Source organism: Myotis daubentonii, chromosome 9 (genome assembly GCF_963259705.1).
Source record: "Myotis daubentonii chromosome 9, mMyoDau2.1, whole genome shotgun sequence".
NCBI lineage: Eukaryota > Metazoa > Chordata > Mammalia > Chiroptera > Vespertilionidae > Myotis > Myotis daubentonii.
The window spans coordinates 85,466,287-85,483,031 of record NC_081848.1 but is presented as its reverse complement, the minus strand read 5'-3'; the positions used below and the strand labels follow the sequence as shown (position 1 = coordinate 85,483,031).

Here is a 16,745-nt window from a genome sequence, read left to right as displayed (position 1 = left end):
ATTGGCTCAAGTCGTGACAGACAGCGTGGACCCACTGATTGTCTGGTTACATATTCTGGCAACCACGAAGGGACGTAAGCGAGGGACTCCTCTGGGGTGGGTACTGGGGATGCCACTGCCTGGACTGGGGGTTCCTGGGGCTGAGGCCTGGACTCTTATTTGCAGCACTGCCAGGTATGGTCCTGTTTTGAGTCCCAGCTGCAGCCTCGGCAATCCCGTCTCACCTAAGACCTAAGTTGGATCAAGCGTGTTTGTATGACAGGAGGAGGAATCCAGCGTGTTTGTACAGCAGGAGACGCAGTTGCTGCCTCTCTGCGCTTCTTTGTAAGGCCTGTGCATGGCGCCGAAGGTATTTTACTGCCTCTGGTCTGGGCGAGCCTGATCAGCTGGGTGGCAAGAGACCTCCCGTGGTCCTTGCCTGGTCTCCGAGCCCTTAGTCTGACCCACTCTGGGACGAGAGACATTGCTCTGCTTCAGTGGTTGTTTCTATGCAGGGCGTCCTGAGGTTTCCGTGGCTGGACAGACAAGGGGCATGGTGAGAAGCTCTTGTCTGTGGGTTGTGCGCGCCTGTAAATATTGTACAGTGTCTCTGCTGTTGTTTTGTGTCTTTTGTTGTTTGGTTTGTTAAAGATGGGGCACATCCCACTCTGGGGAGCCCCCTGCTGGCGGCAGGCGGAACCCGTGGCAAGGATTGCAGGAACGTCCCAGCAGCTGCTCAGAGTTCTTACTCAGGGGACCCTCCTTGCTCTCCCACTAAGGCAACAGCCGCTGGAAACTCAGCTAGTGAGGGTTCTTGTCTGTCTGTAACCTAATTTTGGTTACTGATATGCTTTGCTTGCTCTATAGAATAGGATTTACAGAAGTACTGGCAGGAAAAATCAGGAGAAACAAAAATTGATTATGGGACCGAATGAACTGAAAATAATTATATAGCTTTTGTAACTTTTGTTAAAAGTATTGCTGATTCTTAAACTTTGCTTTTTATATATAAGGAAGCATTTTGAAAGCAAATGGTAAATTATGTATTTTTCGCCCTACCTGATCCCTCCAGAATTTGGCAATTCTTAATGTTAAGTCACAGCAATATGTTCCTTTGCATGAATTCAGTAAGACCAGTTTCCAATTGTGGTTTTATTAAGAAAGACTTAGGAATGTCATGTCTAACATGCCTGGACCCTGGATGTTCCCAGAAAGCTTTAAGGAATGAGGCCAATAAAAGCCCCTGGAGAAAGCTTGGGCCCTTGTTGGTCACCTGGTTCACGGCAGTCTTTCCAGGTAAAGCAGAAAGGCTGCTTTCCTGAGAAATGGCAAGGAAGGAACCTCAAGACATCATTGGGGACCTCAACTCGAGGAATCCACCCAAGTCTACAGGTACTGCAGGCAAGCCTGATGGCCGCTAGGTGGCTCAGCTTCTTTGCCTTGTAGGGCTAAGTAAAGCTAAATCATGAGATTGCAACAAAGCATTTTTTTAAAAGTCTATATGATCAATTCTTATTTTTATTGTGTTCATGCAAAGAATCAAGCTAAATTGTAACTAGACTTAATACAGTAAATAAATTGGTCTTAATGTGGCTCTTTAATAAAAATGAGGGTGACTTTAGGGGGAAAAATGTGTTTCAATAGGGAATTATTAGAACTGAAATGTTTTTTCCTTTCACCAGACTATTTGTTGTAATTCTTGATATTCTAACTTTTGCCCAGTAATACTAAACTTTATAACACAGTTCGTCTCCACCAGATTACAAGCCCTACTTGTACTCAAGGAAACCACGTCTAGACACCATTGCCACCTCCTTCTGTGCCTAGGCCTCATTGTCCCGACAGAGAGCAAGGATCTCTTGACTCTGAAACAAAACTTTGTCTCTCCTCAACATGAAGTAGTTTCAGAAGAGAACCTAGGTCATGAAAGATTTCAGAGCCAAGATCCTTGTGGGGAAGATGTGGTGGGCAGTTAGAATGAGCAGAGCAAGGACGATGGGCCAACCGGAGGAGAAATGGACGGGACCCTGAGACATGCTCCTCACCACTCCCACCGCACTGACGCTGGCTGTGGAGGAACCTATGCAGACGGACCTTTACATTTTGCCTAGTGGGACAACTATTGCTAATATGTAAAAATTACTCTATTCATTTTGGGAAGAAAGTCACATATGGGGACTTTTATATGTTGGGACCCACTGTCTGGGGAAAGGATGCAGGGATGTCTCTTTAAAAGTTGCTGCAGTGGCTTCCTGTGTGGGATGTCTTTTACTGGGTGTCCTAGTTATTGTCTTTCAGTATTAATAACTACAGTATGAATTGTTCTGATCATTTCACCCTCCCTTATAGTAATGAACATACTAAGCTGCCGGCCGGCTGGTTTCTGATATGTGGGGTGACTGTTTACTCATATATCCCTGCCAACAACACCGAAGGGCCTTGTTCCTTAGCACAATTACAGTCTTTATGCCCCAGAAACATAACAGGGTCCAAACCAAGAGACCTTCTCATGGCTGTGGCACCAGACTGCAATGACCACCTCCCCCTGTGGAGCCCTGCTGCCAGGAGCCGGTCCATCCTTGCTGTTTCAAGGGACCTGGCATATATGGCATACGGTTCTTAATATGTTTGCTCACCTTCTTGGCGCTGTGTTTTAACCAAAGTCACCTCTCCGAGAAAGGTTGAATCCCCAGGTAGGGATTTTCCCCTGAAGTTAGGGAGGGAATAAAACCCCTCAACTAAGTGCCAGGAGGGTAATTAATCCCTTTAACTACGAACAATCATGCTTAAACTACATAATCTTTTCTCCCTGGAATGGAGATAAGAAACGCCCTAACCTTTGTAATAGAGATTGATAGGATTGAATCAACTGGTATAAATACAGTTGTAACAAGACAGAAACACTCAGAACTTAGAACAGAATCAAGAAGACAGAACCTACACGGAGCCTAGAGACAGAACTTTGCTGGAGAGAGCATGCCGGAGGATCCTGGAGAGGGACTGGCCTTGGAGCCTAGAGACAGAGCCTAGCGGGAGAACATGGCAAGGGATCCTGGACTGAACCTGACTGCAGAGGTTGGCAAGAGAGCCTGACTAGAACCTGGCTACTGAACCTGGCTAGAGGAACCTGGCTATGATGATCACCCGAACGCTGTCTCCGTATCATTCCATCTTCGCCGACTCCGTCCACACTTTTGGGGACCTCTGGACCTGCTGGGGTTGGACCCCGGCACCCTGCTGACTATATTGCTTTAACCATCTTTGTTGTGCCAGTAATGGTAGCCCCCCCTTTTTTTAAATTGTTTTATTGCTGAAAGTATTACAAAGAGTATTACATATGTCTCCTTTTTTCCCCCCCGCCCTTGACAATCCCCTGGCCTCCCCTACCCCCCAGTGTCTTATGTCCATTGGTTATGCTTATATGCATGCATACAAGTCCTTCAGTTGATCTCTTACCCACCCCCCTCTCACCCCCCAACCCTCCCCGGTCTTCCTGCTGTAGTTTGACAGTCTGTTCGAGGCAGCTCTGCCTCTGTATCTATTTTTGTTCGTAAGTTTATAATGGTCTTTATTATCCATAAATGAGATCATGTGGTATTTTTCCTTCATTGACTGGCTTATTTCACTTAGCATCATGCTCTCCAGTTCCACCCATGCCGTTGCAAATGGTAAGAATTCCTTCTTTTTTACAGCAGCATAGTATTCCATCATGTAGATGTACCACAGTTTTCTAATCCATTCATCTACTGATGGGCACTTAGGCTGTTTCCAGATCTTAGCTATGGTGAATTGTGCTGCTATAAACATAGGGGTGCATCTATCCTTTCTGATTGGTGTTTCTGTTTTCTTGGGATATATTCCTAGAAGTGGGATCACAGGGTCAAATGGGAGTTCCATTTTTAGTTTTTTAAGGAAACTCCATACTGTCTTCCATAGTGGCTGCACCAGTCTGCATTCCCACCAGCAGTGCAGGAGGGTTCCTTTTTCTCCACATCCTCTCCAGCACTTGTCGTTTGTTGATTTGTTGATGACAGCCATTCTGACAGGTGTGAGATGGTACCTCATTGTTGTTTTGATTTGCATTTCTCGGATGATTAGTGACTTTGAGCATGTTTTCATGTCTCTTGGCTTTCTGAATGTCCTCTTTTGAAAAGTGTCTATTTAAGTCCTTTGCCCATTTTTTGATTGGATTGTTTATCTTCCTTTTGTTAAGTTGTATGAGTTCCCTATAAATGTTGGAGATTAAACCCTTATCGGTGATATCGTTGGCAAATATGTTCTCCCATGCGGTGGGCCTTCTTGTTGTTTTGTTGATGGTTTCCTTTGCTGTGCAGAAGCTTTTTATTTTGATGTAGTCCCATTTGTTTATTTTCTCTTTAGTTTCCAATGCCCTAGGAGCTGTATCGGTGAAGAAATTGCTTTAGCGTATGTCTGAGATTTTGTTGCCTTTGGATTCTTCTAGTATTTTTATGGTTTCCCATCATACATTTAAGTCCTTTATCCATTTTGAGTTTATTTTTGTGTATGGTGTAAGTTGGTGGTCTAGTTTCACTTTTTTGCATGTATCTATCCAATTTTCCCAACAATGGTAGGCCCCTTAATGTAGAAGTGACCCGGCTAGCCTGTAGCAGGGTAAAGGCGCTGAATGCCACTTCCAGGGCTATACAGGGGATAAATCAAGAGCTGAGCCTGGTGAGGGACACAGTTCTAGACAATTGGGCAGCAATAGATTACTTACTGTTGCGGCATAACCATGATTGTGAGGAATTTAAAGGACTGTGCTGTCTTAATCTTTCTGACAATTCTAGACAGAAAACAACATTCAACAAATTAGGGAAACCATCTCCAAAGTAAAAAACAAGGTTTTGTGTTTTTTATGGATGTGACTTAACCAACCTAACTTCCTGGCTACCTAACCTGTTTGGGATGTGGGAATTCTCTTAAATTTTTCTGTTTACTTTTGTAGTCTGATAGCTTGCCGCTGTATTCGATCTCTTCCGATTTTGAGACCCTGTATTCCATCCCCAGGAACTGCTATCGAGGCAGAAGCAAATGCAGTCTGGCAGGATGAGATTTTTCATCTAAAACAAATCTCATAGATATGAGATGGTAAAAATAGCAGTGGGGATATGATAGGGACAGAAATAGAATACTGGGGACCAGCTATAATTTTAAGGAATATTAATCATGCTCTGTTAACCGTGATTGTTTCATTCTGATTAAAGAGGGCACATTCTAACCTGGCTGGGAGTTGGAGTATTACCTGGGAGCTCACCTGGAAATGCGGCCCCTCCTCCCCATCCCAGAGCTGCCTATTATCATGGAAAGATTAACAACCTTGTTGCAGAAACCAGAGCTGAAAGCCCTTTGCATACTCCCTGCCTTTGCAAATCTCCAGCCTGCATTACTTGTGAACTGCCCATTTGGCATACCTTTTGCCTACTTCCCCATGTAATCTTCATCCTTCTGCCCAACATAAGCAGCTGGCTTATGGTGGGGGCAGATTTTTGTGGATGACCTGCTGCTCTCCCATACTGTCAGCAGGACTGGAATAAATGCTCATATATGATTCAACCCTGTCTCTGCTTAATTGGCTCAAGTAATGACAGGCAGTGCAGACCCATTGATTGCCCAGTTACAATAATATGAAGTAACATGTTTATGCAATTATTTCATTAATTTAAGTTCTAGTTAAATTATCATGGAGGGAAAAATAAGGGAAATGTACAGAATTTGTGCTGCTGTGAGGACATATTGACAAACGACTGAGCACATCACCCCGTGCCTCTCCGGGTCATGGCAATGGTCTCCGGGCTCCGTGCAGTTGGCAGTGCTAGGACAAGGCCGGGATGAAGTACTGGAGGGACACGTCCTCGTGGAGCAGGTCAAAGTGCACCATCTTGTGACTCACGATATCTGGGGACAGAAAACACCCATCACTATGGAGCCTCTGCGCACAGGGCTGCTCCCTGAATCCAGGACCCACTGAAGGCGACGTCTGCTCCAGGAACGCCCAGCCCCCACAGGGATGGTCTGCGAAGGCAAGGTCAGGCACCGCCAGGTACAGGGCAAACTTCATGCAGAGGCACAAAGCAGATGGAGCGCCCCAGAGGAGGAGTGATGGCAGAGCGAGAGGACCCAGCAGCCAGGACCCATGACCACAAGACGTGGAAGACAGAAGCGCTTCCAAGCAAAGTAAGTCTCCTCTCAGGGGCTGTGATGTCAGCGGCAAGGAGACAAGTGAGCCCTTCCTCAGGTACAGGGAGTGAGCGTGCTGCTTAGGTACAGGGAGTGAGCGTGTGCTCAGGTACAGGGAGTGAGCGTGTGCTCAGGTACAGGGAGTGAGCGTGTGCTCAGGTACAGGGAGTGAGCGTGTGCTCAGGTACAGGGAGTGAGCGTGTGCTCAGGTACAGGGAGTGAGCGTGTGCTCAGGTACAGGGAGTGAGCGTGTGCTCAGGGAGGGAAGGAGCGTGTGCTCAGGTACAGGGAGTGAGCGTGTGTTCAGGTACAGGGAGTGAGCGTGTGCTCAGGGAGGGAAGGAGCGTGTGTTCAGGTACAGGGAGTGAGCGTGTGCTCAGGGAGGGAAGGAGCGTGTGCTCAGGTAGGGAGTGAGCGTGCTGCTCAGGTAGGGAAGGAGCGTGTGCTCAGGTAGGGAGTGAGCGTGTGCTCAGGTACAGGGAAGGAGCGTGCTGCTGAGGCAGGTGTGCTGCCGAGGACGGGCCGACCAGAGCCAAGGGAGGGGTCAAGAGGACACAGACGTCAGCTTGAGACACAGGAAGAGGCCTAGGCATCATGAGGGGAACCTAAATCCAAGCCAGATGGTGTCAGGGCTGCGCACATGTCAGGTCAGATTAACAGGACGGTCAGCGCATTCTCCCGCAGCCCCTCTGGGTGCAGAGACCATGCCTGATGCCCGGTGAGACAGCACAGCCCCACCTCTGTTACCTCTGAACCCGGGGAAATCCCAATCATCTGCCGGCCCTGGAAAATCAGAGGCCACGTGACCCAGCCGCCATGCATTTACGAGACCACAAACCAGCTGAGAGACCACAGGTGACTCAAGCGTATGAAATGTGAAAACAATCACAGGCACACTCACTGCAGATGCCCCTGTGGGATTCACTTGTTGTCCAGCCAGAAACTGCAGGAACTTCCGGAAGTCCACCTGCACCTCTGCCATCTGCTCTGGGCTGCGGTCCTCAGACTCGTTTTCAGAGGCTGAAATGACAGGAACATCTAGATGTAAAAGCAGACTGTTTGCTTAAATAAATGAGCTGCGTTACCCTGATGTTAGCATACTGGACAAATAGTGCGAGATGGAGATAGGACCCTTTGTTAAGCAAGAACTTATTAAATCCTGACTCTGAAATACTGTCAATTTCCAGGAAATCTTCATTTCCAGGGCCTTGAAACATGACCCAATCTCCCCCTTTAGGTCAAAGGAGACGGCATCCCTTAGTACACGCGTATAGTTAATGCTTCGTACGCTTATGGACGGCTAATCAAGGCCTCTCATTCCAGAGCGGAAAGAGTCCTTTCAACTACAGAAAGCATCAAGGTAAGAAAACCCTCTTTCTTGTTCACTAAAACGAACACAATGAGGCAGACCAGAAGAAGTCCTCTCCCTCAGCAGTACCAAAGCTTTGACCACATGGGCCTCATCTCCCCACAGCACCCTCCACTGTGAAGGCCCAGCCCCAGAGCGATGCTAAAATGTGCACAGCAACCCTGGGGTGAGACATACCAATTCTGAAAGTGGAAGGGCCCAGCATAATTGTTTGGGACACAGGCGTGACTGAAAGGGTTTCAGGTCACTAGCAAACGCATTCCCCAGGTCCTTGGCCTCTGCCCCTCCACCCGCCCCACCCACACTGTGACTGCAGCACAGGCCTCCAATCCATCCACCAGCCGTGCTCACCACTCACTGAACTGATTCCGTGGCCTATCACCTCGCAGGAGACAGGCAATCTGCTCACCTGAGAAAAGTCTGCATTTGCTCATCTAGTCCTCTAAGTGTTAGAGACCCAAGGAGGAGGAGAGACACGTCATCTACCTTCCAACTGTGCTCCAGGTGGGAACTTGCCACCTTTAGTCTCAGAAACAGGGATTTAAGAGCGGGGATGGCGCCACGTTTCCAGACCGAGCCCACCCTCCAGCCAGGCACACTCATGCCCAGGAGGCCCATCTCTCCACACCACTGTCCATCCCAGCAGCACATAAGCCAGCCTGTCACCTGTCTCCCCAAGCATAAAACAGTCTCCCGAATTTCCCCCTCTTCCCGTTCACTCAGAGGCCTCAGTAGGGTGTGAAACAACTTTTCAGAAGCAAAACACAATCTACCAGAAAACCTACTGGATGGCGGATTCCCAAGATCTTTAAAATGAGTTGTAACACACACTAGTTCCGACTCTATTTTCAGGTTCAAGTCTCCATTGAGGTTTGCTTCAATAATCTGCAAGTGGAGTATTTCACAAAGTCTTAAAAAAGAAAAGGAAAGCAAATAATAATAATAATAATAATAAAGTAAAAATCCACCACAATCATCAGCTTCCATACCAGGTAACGAGGGAGCCTACAAACCCCAGCTCCCTCTTGACAGCACCAGGACCCGCATGGCATGGCAACAGAGAGAAGACAGGCCAGAGGACAGCGACTCGGAACACCCCGCAGGGAGGAGCCCTCAGAGCAGAGACCTCGGCGGGGACAGGTGAACAGGTGGAGGCTGGTGGGCGAGGCCTGGGTGGCTGGCTCCCTCACAGGAGAAACGCCGGGAGAAGTCACAGGGAAGAGGACGGCACCCTGGGTTATGAGGGGAGGGAACGAGGGAGCGAGCTCAGAGGTCCCGCAGGGGAGGCTCCGAGTGCTCCGGGCCTCTATCGTGGCTCCTGCTGGCTCGGCCCTGCACAGGGAATCACGGGTCCTCAGACGGCTGCCCTGCCTCCCTCAGGCTTGGAAGCTCTCCCGAGGCCCCCAGGGCGTCCCCAGAGGAAGCTCCCAGGCTGACGACAGCCCTATGGTAGGCAGGCACGGGAGCACATGTCAGCGCGGCTCTCACTGCTTCGCCCGAAGCCAACTGTCAATTAAATGAGCTCGGAGACTAAGCCATGAAAGAAAACTGCTCTTAACTGGCTGTCCCCGGCCGGACATCGCTCCTCACCGACATGGAGCGTCCCTCTGTGACCCACACCGGGGCCTGCGGCCACCACCCGGCAGGAACGCCAAGGGCTTCCCGGGCAGTCAGTTGCACGGCCGCCCCTGGGCGGACATTCGCTCTCCGCCGCATTCCTGCCACGCCGGCTGACTGGGGGTCTTTACGGGAACAGCCCGGTACAGGCCCGTTCCTCCTGGAGCAGCCTTCAGAAAGGAGCACCCTTCCCAACTAGCAGAGCAAAGCCCGCGCTGACATCGGGAGGTAATGACGCCGCCGGGCACGTGGGAGCCACGGGCTGCCGTCACTCACATCAGCGTCTGGGGCGGTGGCTCCTCAGGTTCCTCCACGGCCTCCTGCGAGTGACCTTCACGGACGTCGGGTCACGTGCGGCTGCTGCTGGACACAGACACCTGCGAGGAACCCACGGGCCTGAGGGGCGGAGGAAGCCGGCCGGCCACGCCGCGTGGGTGCTCTCCGTTCCCACGGAGCCATCGCATGCACGGTGTGCAGGTCAGCGGGCACCTGCCCTGCGGCCCCGCTGCCATGACCCCCCGCCCCCTGCTGCAGCCACTGCCCGGCCGGGCCCCTCCTCACCAGCTCCATGGACACGGTCCGGAGGGGAAGTGCTGGTGGGTCCGCCGGACCTTCAAGGCCCGGGCGTTCTGCGCGGTGTTCAGGGCGCGGGAGCGGTTCCCGGCGGCGGAGCTCCACGTAGATGGCATCGTTGTCCTCAGAGATGCCTCCACCTGGAACTCGCTGAAGAAGTTCTCCACATGCTGACGCCGCGCCCGCCGGGTGGGCCAGGATGGAGTTGAGCGCGTGCGGGTGGATGCGCGGGGTGCAGGGCGGGGGAGCTTGGCCACCATGAAGCTGCCGCCTGCGGGGGGCGCGGGTCACCTGCGGGTCACCTGAAGGGCCTGGAGGCCGGCGTGGGCCAGGCGCACGCGGGTGGGGTGAGGACACCGAGGCTCCCAGGGCAGCAGCTCGGCCCCCAAGAACCGCCTGTGCCGGGTTAGGGCCACCCCGGGACCAGTCCGGCCGGAAACCAGCTGGGGCTCCACTGCCCACGGCCCGCCCCAGCTCCCAGCCCCTCAGCCCCTCAGCCCCTCAGCCCCCAGCCCCTCAGCTCCTCAGCCCCTCGGCCCCTCAGCCCCCAGCCCCTCAGCTCCCCAGCCCCTCAGCTCCTCAGCCCCTCAGCCCCTCAGCTGCCCAGCCCCTCAGCCCCTCAGCTCCTCAGCCCCTCAGCTCCCAGCCCCTCAGCCCCTCAGCCCCTCAGCCCCTCAGCCCCCAGCCCCTCAGCCCCTCAGCTCCCAGCCCCTCAGCCCCTCAGCCCCCAGCCCCTCAGCCCCTCAGCTCCCAGCCCCTCAGCCCCTCAGCTCCTCAGCCCCCAGCCCCTCAGCTCCCAGCCCCTCAGCTCCCAGCCCCTCAGCCCCTCGGCCCCTCAGCCCCTCAGCTCCCCAGCCCCTCAGCTCCTCAGCCCCTCAGCTGCCCAGCCCCTCAGCCCCTCAGCTCCTCAGCCCCTCAGCCCCCAGCCCCTCAGCTCCCAGCCCCTCAGCCCCTCAGCCCCCAGCCCCTCAGCCCCTCAGCTCCCAGCCCCTCAGCCCCTCAGCCCCTCAGCCCCTCAGCTCCCCAGCCCCCAGCCCCTCAGCTCCCAGCCCCTCAGCCCCTCAGCCCCTCAGCTCCCAGCCCCTCAGCCCCTCGGCCCCTCAGCCCCTCAGCTCCCCAGCCCCTCAGCTCCTCAGCCCCTCAGCCCCTCAGCTCCCCAGCCCCTCAGCTCCCAGCCCCTCAGCCCCTCAGCTCCTCAGCCCCTCAGCCCCTCAGCTCCCAGCCCCTCAGCTCCCAGCCCCTCAGCTCCCAGCCCCTCAGCCCCTCGGCCCCTCAGCCCCTCAGCCCCTCAGCTCCCCAGCCCTCAGCCCCTCAGCTCCCAGCCCCTCAGCCCCTCAGCCCCTCAGCCCCTCAGCTCCCCAGCCCCCAGCCCCTCAGCCCCTCAGCTCCCAGCCCCTCAGCCCCTCGGCCCCTCAGCCCCTCAGCCCCTCAGCTCCCAGCCCCTCAGCCCCTCAGCCCCTCAGCTCCCAGCCCCTCAGCCCCTCAGCCCCTCAGCCCCCAGCCCCTCAGCTCCCAGCCCCTCAGCTCCTCAGCCCCTCAGCTCCCAGCCCCTCAGCTCCCAGCCCCTCAGCCCCTCAGCTCCCAGCCCCTCAGCTCCTCAGCCCCTCAGCTCCCAGCCCCTCAGCCCCCAGCCCCTCAGCCCCTCAGCCCCCAGCCCCTCAGCTCCCAGCCCCTCAGCTCCCAGCCCCTGAGCCCCCAGCCCCTCAGCCCCTCAGCCCCCAGCCCCTCAGCCCCCAGCCCCTCAGCTCCCAGCCCCTCAGCCCCTCACCTCCCAGCCCTTCAGCCCCCAGCCCTCAGCCCCTCAGCCCCTCAGCTCCCCAGCCCCTCAGCTCCCAGCCCCTCAGCCCCTCAGCTCCCCAGCCCCCAGCCCCTCAGCTCCCAGCCCCTCAGCCCCTCAGCTCCCAGCACCTCGGCCCCTCGGCCCCTCAGTCCCTCAGCTCCCCAGCCCCTCAGCCTCTCAGCCCCTCAGCCCCTCAGCTCCCCAGCCCCCAGCCCCTCAGCTCCTCAGCCCCTCAGCTCCCAGCCCCTCAGCCCCCAGCCCCTCAGCCCTCAGCCCCTCAGCTCCCAGCCCCTCAGCCCCTCAGCCCCCAGCCCCTCAGCCCCTCAGCCCCTCAGCCCCCAGCCCCTCAGCCCCTCAGCCCCTCAGCCCTCAGCCCCTCAGCTCCCAGCCCCTCAGCTCCTCAGCCCCCAGCCCCTCAGCCCCTCAGCCCCTCAGCCCCCAGCCCCTCAGCCCCTCAGCCTCTCAGCCCCCAGCCCCTCAGCCCCCAGCCCCTCAGCCCCTCAGCTCCTCAGCCCCCAGCCCCTCAGCCCCCAGCCCCTCAGCCCCTCAGCTCCTCAGCCCCTCAGCCCCCAGCCCCTCAGCCCCCAGCCCCTCAGCCCCTCAGCCCCCAGCCCCTCAGCCCCCAGCCCCTCAGCCCCTCAGCCCCCAGCCCCTCAGCCCCTCAGCTCCTCAGCCCCTCAGCCCCTCATCCCCTCAGCCCCCAGCCCCTCAGCCCCTCAGCCCCTCAGCCTCTCAGCCCCCAGCCCCTCAGCCCCCAGCCCCTCAGCCCCTCAGCTCCTCAGCCCCTCAGCCCCCAGCCCCTCAGCCCCCAGCCCCTCAGCCCCTCAGCTCCTCAGCCCCTCAGCCTCTCAGCCCCCAGCCCCTCAGCCCCCAGCCCCTCAGCCCCTCAGCCCCTCAGCCCCCAGCCCCTCAGCCCCCAGCCCCTCAGCCCCTCAGCCCCTCAGCCCCTCAGCTCCTCAGCCCCCAGCCCCCAGCCCCTCAGCCCCCAGCCCCCAGCCCCTCAGCCCCCAGCCCCTCAGCCCCTCAGCCCCCAGCCCCTCAGCCTCTCAGCCCCTCAGCCCCCAGCCCCTCAGCTCCCAGCCCCTCAGCCTCTCAGCCCCTCAGCCCCCAGCCCCTCAGCTCCCAGCCCCTCAGCCCCTCAGCCCCCAGCCCCTCAGCTCCCAGCCCCTCAGCCTCTCAGCCCCTCAGCCTCCCAGCCCCTCAGCCCCCAGCCCCTCAGCCTCCCAGCCCCTCAGCCCCTCAGCCCCGCCCCCTCGGCTCCCAGCCCCGCCCCTCAGCCCCGCCCCCTCAGCTCCAGGGAAGCCCTCCGCCTTCGGCCCGCCCTCCCCTCGCTCCCTCCACACCCCCGGGCGGCCGCGACCCGCTCACGCGTGAAGTGGTTGAGACAGGCTGCATCCGCAATCTTGGCGCGAAACTTTACGGAGCCCAGGAGACCTGTGGCGGCGGACTGGAGTCCCGCCCTCAGCGTCCTTCCTCAGATCCTGCCCTCAGCTTCCGGCCCTCAGCGTCCCACCCTCGGCGTCCGGCCGGAAACTCCGGCCCGCGCTCCTTGGTTCCGCCTTGGGTAGGGAGGCGGCGGCTCCGCTTTAGAATGCGGGATCCGCAGCCCCACCCAGGTGTGAGTAGAGGTTCCAGCGTTAAAGAACCTTGACACCGACGGCCACTTGTTTTTTTAACTATATTTTCACTGATTTTAGAGAGAAGGGAGGCGAAGAGAGAAACATCAATGATGAGAATCATGGACCGGCCGCACACTGGGGATGGAGCCCGCAACCCGGCCGGTGCCCTGACCCGGAATCCAACCCTGACCTCCTGGTTCCTAGGTCAACGCTCAACCCCTGAGCCACACCAGCCGGGCCTATTGCCACTTTTATTAAAATATCAAAAAACAATGGTTCATTTGTAAAGGATTAAATAAAATGCTCAGATGCACGCATCTGCTGCAGGCAGCTTTAGACCCCACTCAGCCCTGTAGCCACCATGGATTATGGTTTTAAATTTAAAATTTTAAGGGTAGTAAACACAGGATTTTAAAGAACAGTGACGTTAAGTGATTATTCTGCAATTTGTCTCATGATGAATTTCACTGGATCCTGTTAAAGTTCTTACAGCATATATAATAGAAAGGATGTAGACTTTAAGAAGTAAAACAAGCCCCAGCTGGGTTGACTTAGTGCAGCGGTTCTCAACCTGTGGGTCGCCACCCTTTCATAGGGGCCGCCTAAGACCATCGGAAAACACATATATAATTACATATTGTTTTGTGATTAATCACTATGCTTTAATGATGTTCAATTTGTAACAATGAAATTGGGGGTCACCACAACATGAGGAACTGTATTAAAGGGTCGCGGCATTAGGAAGGTTGAGAACCACTGGCTTAGAGGCTAGAACATTGACCTGTGGACTGAACGGTTCGATTCCGGTCAAGGGCACGGACCTTGGTTGCAGGCTCATCCCCAGCCGTGGTTGGAGCGCATGTGGAGGCAACCAATCGATGTGTCTCTCTCACATTGTAATGTTTCTCTCTGTCTCTCCCCCTTCCTTCCACTCTCTAAAATTCTATGGAAAAAAATCAAAATAAAATTCAATGGAAAAATATCCTCGGTTGAGGATTAACAAAAAAAAAGAAAGACCGTGAAATAATACATCTTTTTCTAAAATTCATTCGTTAATGTTCCAACAACATGGTTCATCCTCATAGGCTAAACCATCACCAGGAGATTGAAACCACTTTCACAGTTTTTATTAGTAAAATTCATTCACTTTTTACGGGCAAGTGTGAACCCTCTATTCGATTTCTACACGTGCAGAAGGTCTAAGGGAGAAGAACACGAGTATTCCGGACCCGTGGTCGTGGCCGTGACCACCAGACCCTCTAGCCTTGGCCCCCGGGGCTGCCGTGGCCCCGGAATCTGTACAAACACGTGTACTTCGGATGTCCCCAGTTGCTGAGGATTGTAAGTTTCACACACAATAAGGGCTCAGACACTTCGTGCTGGAAAAAAAGAAAAGAGAAAATTAATGGCTTATCAAGAAACCCATCTCAAAGGGTCCTAAGGAATTTGGTTGTAATGGGCAAGGAACTCTTTCCTGCATTAAGTGCAATCACACAGGCTCTAACGCAGTGGTTCTCAACCTTCCTGATGCCGCGACCCTTTAACACAGGCCTCTGTCCTCCTGTCCTGGGCCTCCAGCAAAGGTGGGCGCCCCCCCCCCCCATCCATGTGATGAGGCAACAAAGTGGGTCCGTCCCCTGAAGCTGGGAGTGGCCACCTTTCCAAGGAGAACCCCACCCGTGACGCTCCCGCGGTGCCCAGCAGGGACCTGAGGCCCGGTCGGGCGGGAGGCCCTCCTCCCCATGGGGGCCGTGGGCGGCTTTGCTCAATGGGCTGGCAGGCGAGGAGCCCCGGCTGCCAGCAAGGCCGCGGGCACGCAGCTTGAGGGGTGTCAGGGGTCAGAGCAGCCCAGGCTCCAAGAGGAGGTGGCACGCGTGGGCTCTCCAAGGCGCTAAGGGCTGATGGGATCGGCTGATAAGGCTATGGCCTTGCCCTGGGTGCGACGCTGCATTGCTGTTCTCAAGGTCCAGGGGATGGGCTGTTCCCCACCTGCGGGGCCCAGCGCCCCGAGCTAATCGTTAACCGGCGGCGGGACGTTGACTCTCTCTGTCTCACTCACATGTGTACACGGAGCTAAACATGCATCCACTCAAAATTCACCGCCTTCGCCAGCTGCAAGCACACGGCTCGGGCGTGAAGCACAGTCACGCTGTGGTTGCGGCCGTCACCGCCACCCTCTCCAGAACTTTCCATCCTCCCAAACTGAAGCTCTGTCCCCATTCAACACTCCCTCCTCCCCACGCCTGGCACCACCATCCGCCTCCTTGGGGGCCTCGGACGAGTGGGTCACACAGGCTCTGTCCCTCGGGGTCTGGCTAACGGTGCTTAGCTTCAAGCCTGGGCGTCCCCGTGGTGTAGCGTCCAAGTCCCTGCTTCCTAAGGTGAATGATCTCTGTCTTCTTTAAGGCCCGGTATGAACCCTTCTCTCTTTCCCATCGACTTCCCCAACCCTCCCCCAGCGGCCCTCCCCGCCCCTCACTGCCAAGGCCCAAGCTGACAGCAGGTGCTGCTGGGAGCAGGGCAGGGGGTGTGGGCCGCGCGGCCAGGAGCCCTGGAGGCTCGGGGCCAATCGTGCGAAGCGAGAGCCCAGAGGGGCTGTTGCCGGGGCCTCGGTGCTGCTCCCCGAGAGCCATAGACGTGGGGACATGGGGACAGGGGCCAGCTAGCAGGACGGTGGTGTGGGGGGTGGGAATGTTGGGGACCAGAGGCGGGGAGGGAGTGGATGGGAGCAAGTGCGGTGCTGGGGTCTGCTGACAGGGCTGGGGGAGGGGAGGAGGGGAGGAGGGGAGGAGAGGAGGAGAGTTTTCAGCCTCGGGAGAAACTTGGGTTTCTCCCGGGAAAGTGTGGCTCTGCCAGGGAGACACGGAGGCACCGAGGGGCATGGTTCTGAGACGATTTCTGACGTGGCTGTGGGACCTCGGAGGCAGGACATTATCTGTGAGGGATTTCGAAGCGAAACCTTTGGAAATGGCCCAGAACTCCAGAGAGGACTGGCCTGCGTGCCACAGCGGCCCACCCATCCCTCCTCTGCTCTTGCTCTCACCTGCTCACCTCTCTCTTCCCACAGGCCCAGCCCAGGGCCCAGCCTCCTCCCCCAGCCTCCTCCCCCAGCCTCCTCCCCAGCCTCCTCCCCAGGCCCAGGCCCAGGCACAGTTTCTGGCAGCGCTGGCCCCTCTTATCAAAGCCGTTCCCAGCGCTGTTATCAGCAGCTGCTGAGCATTCACAGGGCACAGAGTCCACCGGGAGGGTCCACCCAGGAGATGGGGACGACCTTGGCACCCCCGTCCCCGGCCTCGGGACCCTTCCCCAGGCTGCTGAGGGCAGAGCCGAGGCGACACCGTTCCTCCCACGCCACCCGCCCGCTGTCTCTGACCCCCGCCCCTCGGTCCCTTTGACAAAGGAAACGGTCATGGTCAGCGGTGCTGAGTGACGTGCAGGCAGACAGAAGGGGGCTTAGAAAGGGGGTGCTCTTGGGGACCCCAGAAGACACAGTGAGGGGCTGCCCACAGAGCAGGGGCGGCGACGATGACTGCTGCCCGGAAGGCCAGGCACGTGCATTCCAGCTTCACTCTCCCCTCCGTGCAGAGCGGACATGGAGGCAGAGAGGTTA

The 16,745-nt window shown here is 56.2% G+C and overlaps 1 pseudogene; it reads right to left on the bottom strand.

The window, feature by feature from the left end:
* Window positions 1–5,625: 5,625 nt before the first annotated feature.
* Window positions 5,626–15,328, bottom strand: LOC132241977 (checkpoint protein HUS1-like; annotated as a pseudogene).
* Between the last annotated feature and the right edge of the window lie 1,417 nt (window positions 15,329–16,745).